The sequence below is a fragment of the Pseudochaenichthys georgianus genome, chromosome 8, assembly GCF_902827115.2.
Source record: "Pseudochaenichthys georgianus chromosome 8, fPseGeo1.2, whole genome shotgun sequence".
Classification (NCBI taxonomy): Eukaryota; Metazoa; Chordata; class Actinopteri; order Perciformes; family Channichthyidae; genus Pseudochaenichthys; species Pseudochaenichthys georgianus.
In genome coordinates this window covers 8,647,563-8,661,363 of record NC_047510.2, presented here as the reverse complement: position 1 = coordinate 8,661,363, position 13,801 = coordinate 8,647,563, and the positions used below count along the sequence as shown (strand labels likewise).

At 40.8% G+C, this 13,801-nt stretch overlaps 1 long non-coding RNA gene across 1 annotated transcript; it reads left to right on the top strand.

Moving 5' to 3' along the window:
- Positions 1 to 2,223: 2,223 nt before the first annotated feature.
- LOC139434237 (uncharacterized) lies at positions 2,224 to 2,673 on the top strand. The gene is made up of 2 exons (XR_011643620.1): positions 2,224 to 2,427; positions 2,540 to 2,673. It is a non-coding gene; the product is annotated as an uncharacterized lncRNA (long non-coding RNA).
- Positions 2,674 to 13,801: the final 11,128 nt, after the last annotated feature.

The following is a 13,801-nucleotide window of genomic DNA, read 5'->3' as shown; positions in this document are numbered from 1 at the left end:
CTGGTTTCCAGACCCCATGAATCGCTGGCGGCACATTATATTTAGCGATTGGCTGGGTCTGACACTGCCCTTTTCTGAGATGTATTACTAACTTCATTGCTCTCCCCCAAAGGACTGGTCAGTGTTAAACCAATGACAGCATGACAGAAATCAAATTGAACTTGAGATCAAATCAGGGCAATAGATGCCAAAGGCAGCCTCACCTTTAGCAAGAGAAAACTGTAGACCAGCTGATTGCTGTTTCTAAGAAATATTTTGGAAGCACTTACATTTCTAATATAGTGGTGAAACTGTCATTTAGCTTGCAGGTGAGTCTTAAGATCACACATGTGTAATTGTCAGCTTGTCTGCTGTATCTTGTTATTGTGTCATCAGCCGTGTTGGGCAAGTTACTTCCAACATGTTATACAGTACATATTACTGTCTTTTTTAAGTAATAAGTTACATTACAATATTACTGTCTATTGCTTTACCAAAATAACCGCAAAAGAATGGCTAGGTATTTTAAATGCTGAAATGTAGTTTAGTGCAGCTCATTATACATCCAGTGAAGGGCGATGTGGTATAGCATAACAACTGGGTAGGCCATTAAGGCTACTAACAACTTTTATTACACAGCTTAGTTGAATACTCGATTCTGATTGTAAATTCTTAACATGTGACACGTTGTTAATCCAGCAGTACAGACCACTGTCAAGGACTATAATGAAGGTTGCTAAGGAGGATCAAGAAAGAGAAAGGAAAAGAGGTTAAAAGACGGAGCGCTGGACGTCAGATAAATCACCAGAAGAAGGCAGAGAGGAAGTGAATAATAACAGGACACGGAATGGGCTCTGTAGTTTGTTTAGTAGGCCTATATGGCCGTGTAATAATGTGCCGTGAAGCAGTGGGGAAAAGAACACCCGACAGGCTGATCAGGGAACCCGACGCGAAGCAGAGGGATCTTGATGAGCCTGAAGAGTAAACACCAGGTTTACTAATCTACCCGCACAATTTTTCTCTGGTGTCGGAATGTCTCGCGATGTTAGTGAATTCTTAAAAAACAAAACACCATTTGATTCCGGGTTACATTTTGTTGTAACTGACTCCCAACACTGGTCATCAGTAGGTCTGTCCACATTTAACCATCTCCACCGTCCCCTAAATACTACACTTATGCAGTGATGGAACAAGTATTCAGATCTTGTATTTAAGTAAAAGTAGCAATACTAATTTGTAAAAATACTCTGTTCAGCATTGGAAATCTCACTTAAGTGAAAGTAGAAAAGTACTGCCATTAAATTGAACTTACAGAAAATAAAATTACTCGTCATGCATAATGGACCATTTCATAATAGAATATGTGAAATTACTGGATAATGATTACTTCTGCATTTTCATCACAATTAGTACATTTGGAGCAGGGTTTCCGCTAGGATTTTTTCTCGTCGGTCAAATGTCCGGGCAGAATTTATTTTACCGGACTAATTTGAAACGTACCGGTCATATTTCAATAATAATAATAGTTGTGTAGCAGAGTTTCCGTTAGCAGGTAATTACCGGACTATGAGCAGATATGCTTCAGTTTAAAACTCAGTTCACGGGCTCATTTTTATATTGCTTCAGTTTATAATTGTAACAGATCGAAAAATTCAGATTCATTTTTCAATAAATGATTCCACAAACAACAAACAACATAATTATTACATTCAAACAAACTACTTGTAGTAGATAACGTACATTATTCAGAAGTTTACATCAACTTTGAATAATAACACGGGAGAAACGGATCCTCTCCCTCCCTCTCTCTCTCCTGACAGCACGTCGGTAGCAGAGCTATTTAATAGAAGAGTTACGACATCTCCGTTCACTCCAATGGACCACTTTTTTACAGCAATGGCGGATCGTGGAGCCTCTCAATCGTTCCCCGGAAGTTAGCGCCAAGGCTGGCAGAGCTGTGGAGTTGCAGCATAATACACCGTTCGTGACGGACTTTTAAAGGTAAGAAGAAGTTTAAAGATGTATATTGCGGATATTATCAGTACATCTGATTCAAATGAACATGTGTATTAAAGGATGTCAGTGGATTATCCCTAAATTAGTAGATTTAGGGAACGTTTACAGATAACAGATTAAGCTAGCATACCGAAGCAAGTTAGCAACACACGTTGAACAGCCTTTTAATTGTAAATTCCGTTCTCTTAATGTCATTTCGTCCATGTTGAATTAGAGAAGAGGGGCTTCTAAACGGGATTGTATGCGGGGGTGGAGGGAGTTAAATATTAGATAAATATAACTTTGGTGCGTGTAAGAGTGAGTGTTTTTAGCAGAGCCATATTGTGTCCTTGTGATTCTGTTGATTATTACCCGTCTGTATAATGTTGCAGCCCAGCTGATTCTGGATTGATGGCAAAGGGAGAGGGACTTAAGTGAGAGTGAAAACACAAGGTACGTTTAATACTACTGTTTTATATAAGTAAACACGTTATCTCCCCAAGGCAATAGGTGTGCTATATAGGTGGGTATAACCCTTTCTCCTGTCTGTTGCTCCCTCTCTCAGCACAAGAACCAGAGGGGGATTCAATGGAGCCTGAATACCTGCACTGAGACCCTCACCCTGCACCCTGAGTCTCAACTCTCAGTGTTTTTCAAGCCTTTCCCTGTTTTTTTGTATTAAACAAAACATTAAGCTCTCCCAATGGTGTGGTTTTCGTTTTGTGAAAAAGTGCAAATGCAGTGTTTGTATATAAATCACATATTTTGTTGCTGTTGGTCGTGAAATTGCTCCTGCTGACTTGAGCCAGCCATTTTTTCCTCCGCTCTGTGTCAGTGGGGAAGCCGTACATTCGTACTCCTTTCTCTGAGCGATTTGAGCATCCCCAGGCAGCACATCAAACCATGGTGGCGACTAGGAGGCAGCACAGCAAACCAGGACAACACGGAGGAAAGGCACCGACAAACTGCATGATATGCTCTTCTATGTTTATTGAATTCCATGTATTTGCAATGGATGTTCCTAAAGCAACACATTTAACATCATCATCATCATCATCATCATCATATCCTGTCGGTCTCCTGTCCTTTCTGAAAGCCATAAAGACAACATTAGTCATTTAGATAACTTGTGTCCTCAATTACCAGGGGATTACTGAAACTACCATGAATTTAAGAAAATGGTAGAAATTAATCTAATCTGAATTTTAAAGCATTACTTTAGATCCCCTCCCTCTAAATGTATCAATAAACATTAGAAAGTGATGCTCCTGACTACCATACAAGTTTAAGAAGATAATATTGGTTTGAAAGAATTCAAAGCTATAAATAAACACAACAGGCTCTTTAACCAAGGCACTGTTAGTAACATGTAAACTAGTTGTTCACACTAATCCTAATATTATCACTTAATATTAGCAAATTCTATTTTATTTTTTAAAACATATTGATGTAAGTACATACACATATCGATTTGTTGTATAAATATTGCAAATCAAAACCTTTATTCACTAATAATTAACAAAAATCGTAGTTCTATCTCCTGTTATCATGCATTCACATTGCCCGCCATGAACTTCCGGGGAACGATCCTCGTCTACATGAACCACGTGACGATAACCGTTTTTGGACTTCCGGTGTCGTAACTCTTCTATTAAATAGCTCTGGTCGGTAGGCTTGTTTGAGACAAGCAAGACCTGCGCAGACCTGCGCAATTGCGATCAACGTCTTGCTGGTGCGTTGCATGATGGTTAGTCATTTTGTCCGACTTGCTCTGGAGGCTCGCCCACATGAGACTTTGAAATCTCGCGGGACAAAGACGCCCGCAGCCTTGAGAGCGAGGCGAGGCGAGTTGGCGCAGTTGCTCTCCACGAGCTGCGGAAGCGAAATGCTTGATGGGAAACGGCTCGCTGGTATCTCGAGCTGAGCGCTCATTGGTGGTTTTTACCACGTGCTGCTGATGAAGCTCTCCAATTGGCTGGCAAAAGTTTGTTGTTGTTTTGTGTCAGTTTTACGTCGCCACATCCATTCCCATTTTTCATCATTGTTCCACAATGTTTATCATCATGAAATTAATATCTATATATTTTATACTATACTTGCACTGCTTACCGTTTTCATACTTTATATATCTTAGCATATTCATACACACTGTTCATACTGCTCACAGGCTGATATCTAGTGTATTCATACACACTGTTCATACTGCTCACAGGCTGATATCTAGTGTATTCATACACACTGTTCATACTGCTCACAGGCTGATATCTAGTGTATTCATACACACTGTTCATACTGCTCACAGGCTGATATCTAGTGTATTCATACCCCACTGTTTATTCATCATTTCATTCATTCTATATGTTATTCTGTAGATTGTGTACATTACTTTCCACTTCGCTGCTTGTTGCACCTGGTTAGAAGCTAAACTGCATTTCGTTGTCTCAGTACCTGTACCGAAAAACGCCAACGCAATTTCCGCCATTGCAAACCCAGCCAGTCAAGCCGACTCCGAGTCCGAGCTGTCCGACTTAAGACGAGCTTTTTGACACCTCCCCCGGCTGCGATCGGCTACTCTCGTCTACTTTCGAGGCGAGCCGCAATGTGTCTCAAACAAGCCTAGTTTCTCATGCAGCTCGCTAAACAGAGGGCGGGGCTTCAGGTGATCCTGCAGAGCTGCGTGTCTCGGTCAGACTCAGCAGCTGATCTGATCTCGCTCCGGTTACACTTCACTCGCGTTTATGTCCATATCGATCAGATCCAGCTCTCCTGATCGGCCTTTATAGAGAGCACCGATCAAACTATTAAGAGTGAATATCGGCCGATAATGACCGGCGGCCGATCGATCGCAGCCTCCCTAATTATTACCAGACATTTTGACCGTCAGGTTTTGAATTTACCGGTTTTTTATAAATGTTACCAGCTAAAAACCGGTAATTACCAGCTAACGGAAACCCTGATTTGGAGCTAATTGGACTTACTTTGTATACGCTTTTGGATATCTTAACTTGAAATGAAATATGAATCTGATTTGTATTTGGTTTTAGCTATTCATCTGAATCTAAAAAGTCACTAGTAACTAAAGCTGCCAAATTATGTACTTAACTTTAGAGTACAATATTGGCTGCTAAAATTGAGTAAAGTAGTAAATTAACATTTGAAGACTCATGTAGTGTACAAGTACCTGATATGTGTGCTTTACTACATTACTTGCATAAATGTACTTTATTACTTTCCACCACTGCACTTATGCACCACTAACTTGCAATAGAAAAGTAATTTTAAGTGTCACCTTCTTCGAAAATCAAATATGAATGAAACAGTTCGACAATCTTTTTCAGCCAAGTCTTTTAATCTATATCTCTCAATCAGGGGCGGATCTAGACAAATATTCATGGGGTGGCAAAAGGGTGGCAGGAGATTTTGAGGGGTGGCATCCCCTGGCAGAAGTATATGCTGATTTAATCGCAGTCATATCAATCAATGTTAACTTGGAAAGCCACATTATTAATATTTGAAGGTGACATTATCGTGGCACATCAGTAAAGCCTTACATATAAATATATAAGGTGGCAGACATCATGTAATGAATTTTAACTGAATAATAACTGAATGAGTTTGTTTCACTCTTAGACCAGCAGGGGTACCAAATCTATGCAGTCTGCTGCAATAAGTACATTAATTAACTGTCTCGTCGATGTTTGTCTGAATTAATATGACTATTAACAATCATATTAATCCTATCAGCTGTCAATCACTGTTATGATTCACATATTCATTTATTATTGAATAAACTATATTTTTTGGAGGAGTTAATGATGAATGTTCCTCAAGTTGCTTGCTCACCCTCCTTCAAATTTGAAAGACAAGTAATTACTTTCATGTATCAACATTCAAAAGATTCAAAGGAACAGTTCAGCGCCCCACAACTTTACTGCAAACAGTTAAAACCTTAAAACTTAAAACTGTGTTTTGGGGGCAGACCCCCACAAAGAAATAGAATATAATATATACACACATACAAGGTCATCCATAATTGTAACAGTTTGTTATGCTCATCGAGTCATCCGTGAGCAGAGCATCAAGTTGGCATGCCTATTAGGCTACAGCCGAATGCGGCGATTACCATCTTGATCAGCAAAACGCCTCACAAACTGATTAAGATCTAAAGCTTTAGTGCATTTTGATTCAATGCTGAGTACAGCCAAACTTGACAGTCTCTTCTCTGTCATTGTAGACCGCAAATACCTCATTCCTTCCGTCTACTTGGATCATATTATTTCCAAGCTCGCGCCAGGGGGGGGTTACAAGACTCGCGTCTTGTGCTGCATTCACTTGCACTCGGACATTAGATATTTTCTCACATAAATGTCCGATGAGCCACAACTTGTCTTTCAAAACAAAGATGCCAACTGGGTAGATCTGCCCCTGAGTAGATCTGCCCCTGCTCTCAATGCAAGCTATTTCATTTGGTTTGCCTACATTATATTGCAATATTTGAAGGGTTATGTTTAATCCCTCAAATCTCCTGTTTAAGGTTAGGCTAAGACGGTGGCCTTAGATGAATATTAAAACGTCAGTCCTGAACAGTGTGCTTTTTTTATAAATACAGTTCTCTGTCTCTGATGTTAACTTTATCACATATCATTCCTACGGTTCTAGTAGACTTTAATCCAGTTGAGTCTCTTGCTCCAGCTTCTTCTGTTTTATTGTATTCTAAAAAATTGGTAATAGTAGATTGTTGTGTTATTGGAGTAGGGTTTTCGAGCTAGTGTTGGCTACACTTAGGTTGTGGTAAACTTGTTCTGGAAGTGCAGAGTTAAGATATATTTATCTAACTGAGGTTAAGATTTCTAGAAATTACACCTCTCCCCTGATCGGCAACCTTTCTGTTCGGCTGAAATGTATTTAATTATTGATTTATTTGACATATATACTGTATGAAGGCAATATTACATTCACATGAATTGCGAGCAATGCATTATGTGTACGTATTTCTATCAATAGCTAGTGTGAAGATCTTGTCCATGGTTAGGATTTTGGGAATAAAAACAAATAATACGAAAAGTTAAAAGACAGCTGACGGTTGAAACAACAATTATGAGCAATTGCGGGAAAAATGACGATTTAAAAACAGCAAAAAGGAATGAAAATATTTATACTTTATGTTAAAGTTTAGTATTGGTTCATGTTTTTATTTCTGATGGAAGAGTATTTCAAGTTTGTTGGCCATTAACTTTAAACTTGTTTAGCTATTAGCAGGTTTGTAGTCTCGTAATGACTCCTGTACTGATATATTTTTTACAATCAATGGACTTGGGGTAAGGCCATTCACACACTTGACAATCAGTTTTAAAAATTAAAGGTTTATACAATTCTCAAAGCTCAATAGATTATACTTTCTTTGTATTTTACAATGTTGCCATTGTATTGGCTTCGGAGTAAAAAAGGGTAGCTGAGTTTATCAGACGGTTGCCATATCGCTCATTGTACTGATACCCATTGCTTTGGATACAAAAAGATCTGTGGATATCTTTTTAAAAAAACAGACGATTGACTTTGGTAAGATCCATGCTTTTTTTTTTTTTAATCTTTACAATTTAAATGCCACTCAAATGCTAAATTCAAGGTATAAGGGTGACTTATTACATTGCATGGACAATGTCTCAAAATGTCTTTAGGTTAAACCAAACTGTATCTAGGTTAAAAAAAAAGGTGGGTTGGCCCTTTAATAATGTACATTCCACCTCCATAGCATACTGCACTGTATATACAAGGCAAAGATGCTCCTCAAATATGAAGCTTCCACATAACATAACAAAGAGCAGTGTTTCAAACACCTGCAGGTCCTGTATAAATAACCTAGGGCAGGTATTTCCTTTGGTGTATTGAAGACAGAATTTACAATATATCACATCGAGGTCTACTTATTAATTTATTTATTCATTTATTCATTCCTGCCCAAGGCCCACCGTCATATGGTTTACGCTTATACCCTACATGTAACATGGGAAAGGTATCTACAGTCTGTCATAAATTGATTTTTCTCCCCTTCAATATAGTCTCTTAAAGGGGAAATATCTTGAACCAATATAGAAATATGGATTCTTTGTTTCTCATGTCAGAATTCCTGAAATAAAAATATGTACGAGTGTACGAGGCTTTTCAAACACTCGTTTTTGTATGACTTTACTATGTCGTTATTTTAATTTTTCATTTCATGATCATATAGTAAAATCGTGATATTGTGATACATTACTTTAATTACTGGAATTCACCTCTATCGCACAGTGAAAGCTTTACCCATAAACCACCCTGTTTCCTGTCACACACAGGACTGTTCTCCTTGCCCACCCTCCCCCGGGACACATTCCCTCTACCATCTGCTGTTATCAGAAACTCTAAAAGCTTGAGTTGTTTTTCTGCCAGAGGAACAGCACCCTCTCCCTTTTTTATGCTGTAAGCAGAACCTCTTTTTGCCTAAAAACGATCCAGCAACTTCCCAGCCAAATCTCCAGCCTGGTGCCACAGTGTGGTCTGAGGGCCAGTGCAGGCTTCCTGTTTAGTTTTTCCTTTCTTTTTTTTCACAATTGCTTTTAAGTAAACAGAACCACTGAATGTATACCCTAAAAGCTCTCTAGTTTTTTTATATAACGATTCAAGGTCAATGAGTATAACTTTATTGGGTAAAATAACTACATTTGATTCTCAAGAGATGAAAGTAAGGCTCTAGATTTTGCTCATAATCCTGCGTCCAATCTGTAGTTGATAATTAAGAGTTTGGAAGTGGCTTAAATAAAGGTTGATTAAAGCAGCCTGTCTTATAAGGATCCCTCGATAAAGGGCAATTGGATTTTCCCATTGGATTTTGGAATATTGCAGAAAATAACCTCTTTGGCAAACACACATTGATGATACTAACACGTTTTGTTTAGCAGGATAGTCTCAATATATTAATGCCACTTTAAGATTTGTGTGCATCAGCTAAGCTAAAGGCAGTCTCATGTGGTTGTGATGACGTGTTGGACTCTTTTAATAATAATAATAATAATAGCTTTGATTTATATAGCGCCTTTCAAGGGACCCAAGGTCGCTTTACAAGTAGTAGGGCAAAAACAAACATAACAAAACAAAAGTCAGACAGACAAAACAACAGATCGATTTAGGGGCCGAAAGCCTTGGCAAACAGATGGGACTTGAGGGCCCTTTTGAAGGCGTCAAGTGTGGGGATGTTGCGAATCTCCGCAGGGAGTGTTCCAGAGGGTGGGGGCTGCCACACTGAAGGCTCTGTCCCCGAAGGTTCGCAGTTTGGTGCGGGGGGTGGTAAGCAGGCCAGAGTCTGAGGACCGCAGGTTCCGGGGTGGGGCATGTGGGTGAAGGATGTCCGATAGGTACTGGGGGGCAAGGGCATGGAGGGACTTGTAGGTAAGGAGGAGGACTTTGTAGGTGATGCAGGACTTGACTGGCAACCAGTGGAGGTGGATGAGGGTGGGAGTGATGTGCTGCCACGGCTTTGTGTGCGTGAGTACCCTAGCAGCACAGTTTTGGACATACTGGAGCCTGTCCGGGGTTTTGTTGGGAACCCCGAACAGGACACCATTGCAGTAGTCCAAGCGAGTGGTGACAAACGCATGCACCAGGGTTTCGGCAACAGACTCCGAGAGTGACGGTCGGAGTCTGGCAATGTTCCTTAGGTGGTAAAAGGCCGATTTGGTCACAGATTTTACGTGGGAATGGAAGGAAAGGGTGGAGTCAAGGATGACACCCAGGTTGCGGGCTTCAGGAGATGGGGAGATGGAGCAGCCGTCGACCTCAAGGACGAAGTCACCAACCTTCTGGAGCAGGGCCTTGGGTGCCACAACCATGAGCTCTGTTTTATTGCTGTTCAGCTTAAGATAGTTGGAAGACATCCATGTTTTGATGTCATGCAGGCAGTTGATGAGAGACTGAGGGGGGAGCTGGAAGGATGAAGTGGTGCTGAGATACAATTGGGTATCATCAGCGTGGGGTGCGTTACCAGGTGAATGAGGTGCAGGTAGGGGAGAAAGGCCAGTCACCAGGAGCTGCTGATGAATGGCCTCGACTTTCGCATGGAAGAAGTCGAGGAATTTGGAGCACAGATCGGGAGCCCCTGAGGGCTGGGGGGCGTCAGGGGGCCGTAGTAGGCGGTTGATGGTGGAGAACAGTCTTCCGGGGTTGCTTTGCTGAGCACCAATGAGACGGGAATAGTAGTGAGTCTTGGCATGGGAGAGAGCTTCCTTATACATTTTGATATGCTCACGAAAGGCCAGGAGGTGGACTGTGAGGCCAGGTTTTTTGGAGAGCCTCTCCAGCTGGCGACCAGAGGCCTTCAAACGGCGGAGTTCAGTGGTGAACCAGGGGGCAGGGCGGGTGAAGGAAACAGTCTGGGTTTTAATGGGGGCGAGAGAGTTGAGACTGAGGGATAGGGCAGTGTTGTAGTGGGCTACCAGGCCGTCCACGGTGGAGTCGGAGGGACCCAAGGCGATGTGGGTAGCTATCAGGTCGGATAGGGCCGGTGCACTCACAGTCTTAATGTTCCTAAACATAATGGTGACTTTTGTAGTCACTTGTTTGTCGAACAAAACATGAAAATCTCCTCCGCAGATCTTATTTCAGGCTTCTAACCACAAGTTAAGGGAATCGTGTGATAAAAGTTATTTCAGGGTTTTAAATTAAATTCTGGGGTCTAAGTAAATTAGTTTCTAGCAATGGTAGTTCTAGACCAATTTTACTATGGGGGGCTGTGCTGGGGCTTTACAAGGGGCACTTTTAATGTGGGACAAAAGAGACAAAGATAGTGCTCAGTCATAATGCATACTTATATTTTTTTACCATGATTGGTTTTTGTTTCATTCATGAAATTTGTGTCAGTAACTTAGTTAAATGTTATTAAATGACATAATTGAAAACAAAACACATTCCTGTTCACTTCGGCTTGAGTTACAGTGTCACAAGGACACTGGCCCCTGTTGGCCCCCCCTAGAACCGCTCATGGTTTTAATGGCTGTGTATAGATTATGGAATTGCTAAAACGTTTTCTTCAAAACATTTTTCTGTTGGTTAATTTGTTTGTTGATGGCGTTCATGAAAAAAAACATATTTGTAATTACTTTTTTAGTTTGACACAAGTTTTAAAAGACATTTTAAAACTTACATTTTTAAAGTTCAGGTTCTCTCTTGTGTAAACAATTAAATAACCTTTCAAAAGGTCAGATTCAGCAGGTTTTGTTTGTCATCCTGTTTCTACATGTTACATATTAGTGATGAGTCAATTTCTAAAAATGGTTAGAACAAGCTGTTTCTTAAACTCAAGCCATGTTGCACCTTTTCAACATAGAAGACTTTATTCCTGTTATTCTTTATTTATTTCTGGTCCTCCTCACTGGCGTATCTTGGTGGAGGCTGGAGAGGCTGAAGATGTGGTAGCAGCATGGCCTTAACCTGTGTTTTAGACCTAATCTGTAATTGCATCCAGTGAAGGAGGACCAGCCTCTCTGACGTGACCGGCCATGGAGCGCCAGGCCTGGAGCCCCCGCGCAAATCCAGAGCGAGATGGAGAGATTGAGCAGGACCAGCAAACACAGATAAAAATGAGAAAAAAAAAGAGAAAAGCAAACGGATTGACTTTGGTAAGAGGTCACTTTTGAAAGTCCTCCCAAGTGATTGTTCGAAAGTACCATTTTTTTCTCAGTTCAGGACACCCCTGAGATGTGAAGTGTAAGGTTATAGTATGGCCCAGTGCTCTATATTAATGGTGACTTTGGCTCACCTAATACGGATTCTCAGGGTTATAGCCCCCGGGTGCCTGCTGAGCAGAATGTGAATGCAAAAAGAGCCTATCCCTCTCCCCATCCCCTCCCTGGTCACCAGGGCCCCACCAGCCCTCGCTCAAGGTTACAGCCCACACTGCCTGGCAGTGATGAAGCCATCAGCGCTGATTTTAAATGATACCCTGGACTAGCCACCACTTAATGTGTTCCCTCTCCCTTTACTTTTCCTTTAAACTCTTGATTATCCCCCTTTTCAAGTTGATATTGTAATGCATGATCAGAGCAGAGGCTGAACGGCAAAGACACGTTTCTCCTTGAGTCGGTCGCAGGAGTTCCCGCTGGTAGAAAAAAAGAGAGTTTATGATCAAGGGCCTGCCTCTTAAGCCCAGAGCTATGCGCGGGATGTTTTTGTATTTTGGCGTGTGTCAATGTGAACCCAGCCTGGGTATACATAATGTAATATGCTAAAGTCCTGCACAACAAGCCACTGGAAGTCTCCATGTGTACATTTTCTACACGGTTTACAATCCCTATTTTGTAATTACACCGAAAGATATCCCCCTGCAGAAAAAAAAGCTCCCTGGCTGTCAAGCGATAGCTCCGACGGACATCGAGACTTTTTCTGTGTTACTCCCTTCTCATTGCTCATGTAGATTCCACTAATGCTTACTTGACGAGTAGAAATGTTATTCTAATGATGGTCGAGGGAGCAGGGTTTTTGCAGGTAGTTGTTATGGAAACTGCAGCTGCAGCTTAACTGTACGATAAGCCTCCTCTCTTACCACCGCCCCCACCCCCCAATCTTCTCTTCCTTTTCGATCTAGTGAACACAGCATGTTGGAGTCATTACCAGAGTACAAATGGTTAAGGACAGAGCCGAGACACGGGGACAAAATTCACTCAGAGATTGTGTGCAAAATGGTCAGTGCTGCTATCTATAAGCCACAATCTGGCATACACACAGGAGGACTGTGATGTGTTTCTCTCCAATTTTAGTTAATGTATTCCTTTTTATTTTAATGTATCCCTCATTAATAAACACAGGCTAGTTGTAGCTCAATCCAATTACATTTTAACTCCAGTGTTTTTCATTATTGTATTACTGTATTATATTTACGTGTAAAATGACTCATTTACCAATTATTTCGATTTCATTCATTATATAATGTGGTATATCGCGAATTTGATTCACAATTCCAAATGTGGGATAATTGTATAGTGTCTGAGAGAACCTCCCTCTGGGGAGAACAAAGGAATTGTAGCCTTAGCAGACCATTTACATGCACACAAACCTATATAACACACTACAGGAAAGGGAAAACCCCCCCAAAAGCATAATAATGCCCCTTTGAAACAACAAATAGGTGCAATTCTAGCTAGAAAACAGGATGTCAACCGCACACTCTTGCTTTACAGTGTAAATGCTTAGGTCACACTTTGTTGACCTGGCTATTTAGCCCAATATCCTCCATTCCTTGGAGCTGTTATAATTGGCATCGCCACTAGAGGTCCTTGCCAGGTAAATATACATATAGGTCATTTCAGGCTAATGTATCCATCATTTGTACAGATAGTTGCTTTTAATAGAGTTAATGACACACTGAAAGAACACTTTACCTTGCAGGTAAGATGGACTTGAATATGTAGCATTACTTATACAGTAGGCGTCTCTCTTTGTGACCTCACCTTGAGGTTCAAGGATCTACATGACATGTTCAGCAATGCATCCTACCCTCACCGTGCTCCTGTGTGTGTTTGACAAGAGAAAACCATTGTCTGTTCTCCAGTTTTCTGATTTTTCTAATTGAAGCTATGAATGGAGGGTGAAAAAGTCATTTTTTAATGGTGTAATTTGAAGAATAATATGTGCTCTTCTAGGCTGAGTTTATCCCTATTCATTATGTTATTGATTAAATGGACTTGTTTTACTCGATCGAGGCATTATCATAGGGCGCTCAAATGATGCTGAGCTCCCCACTGTGAATGGAAGAAGCTGTGGCAGAAATGTATTTCAATTTAGACTTCTTAGTCTCACCACA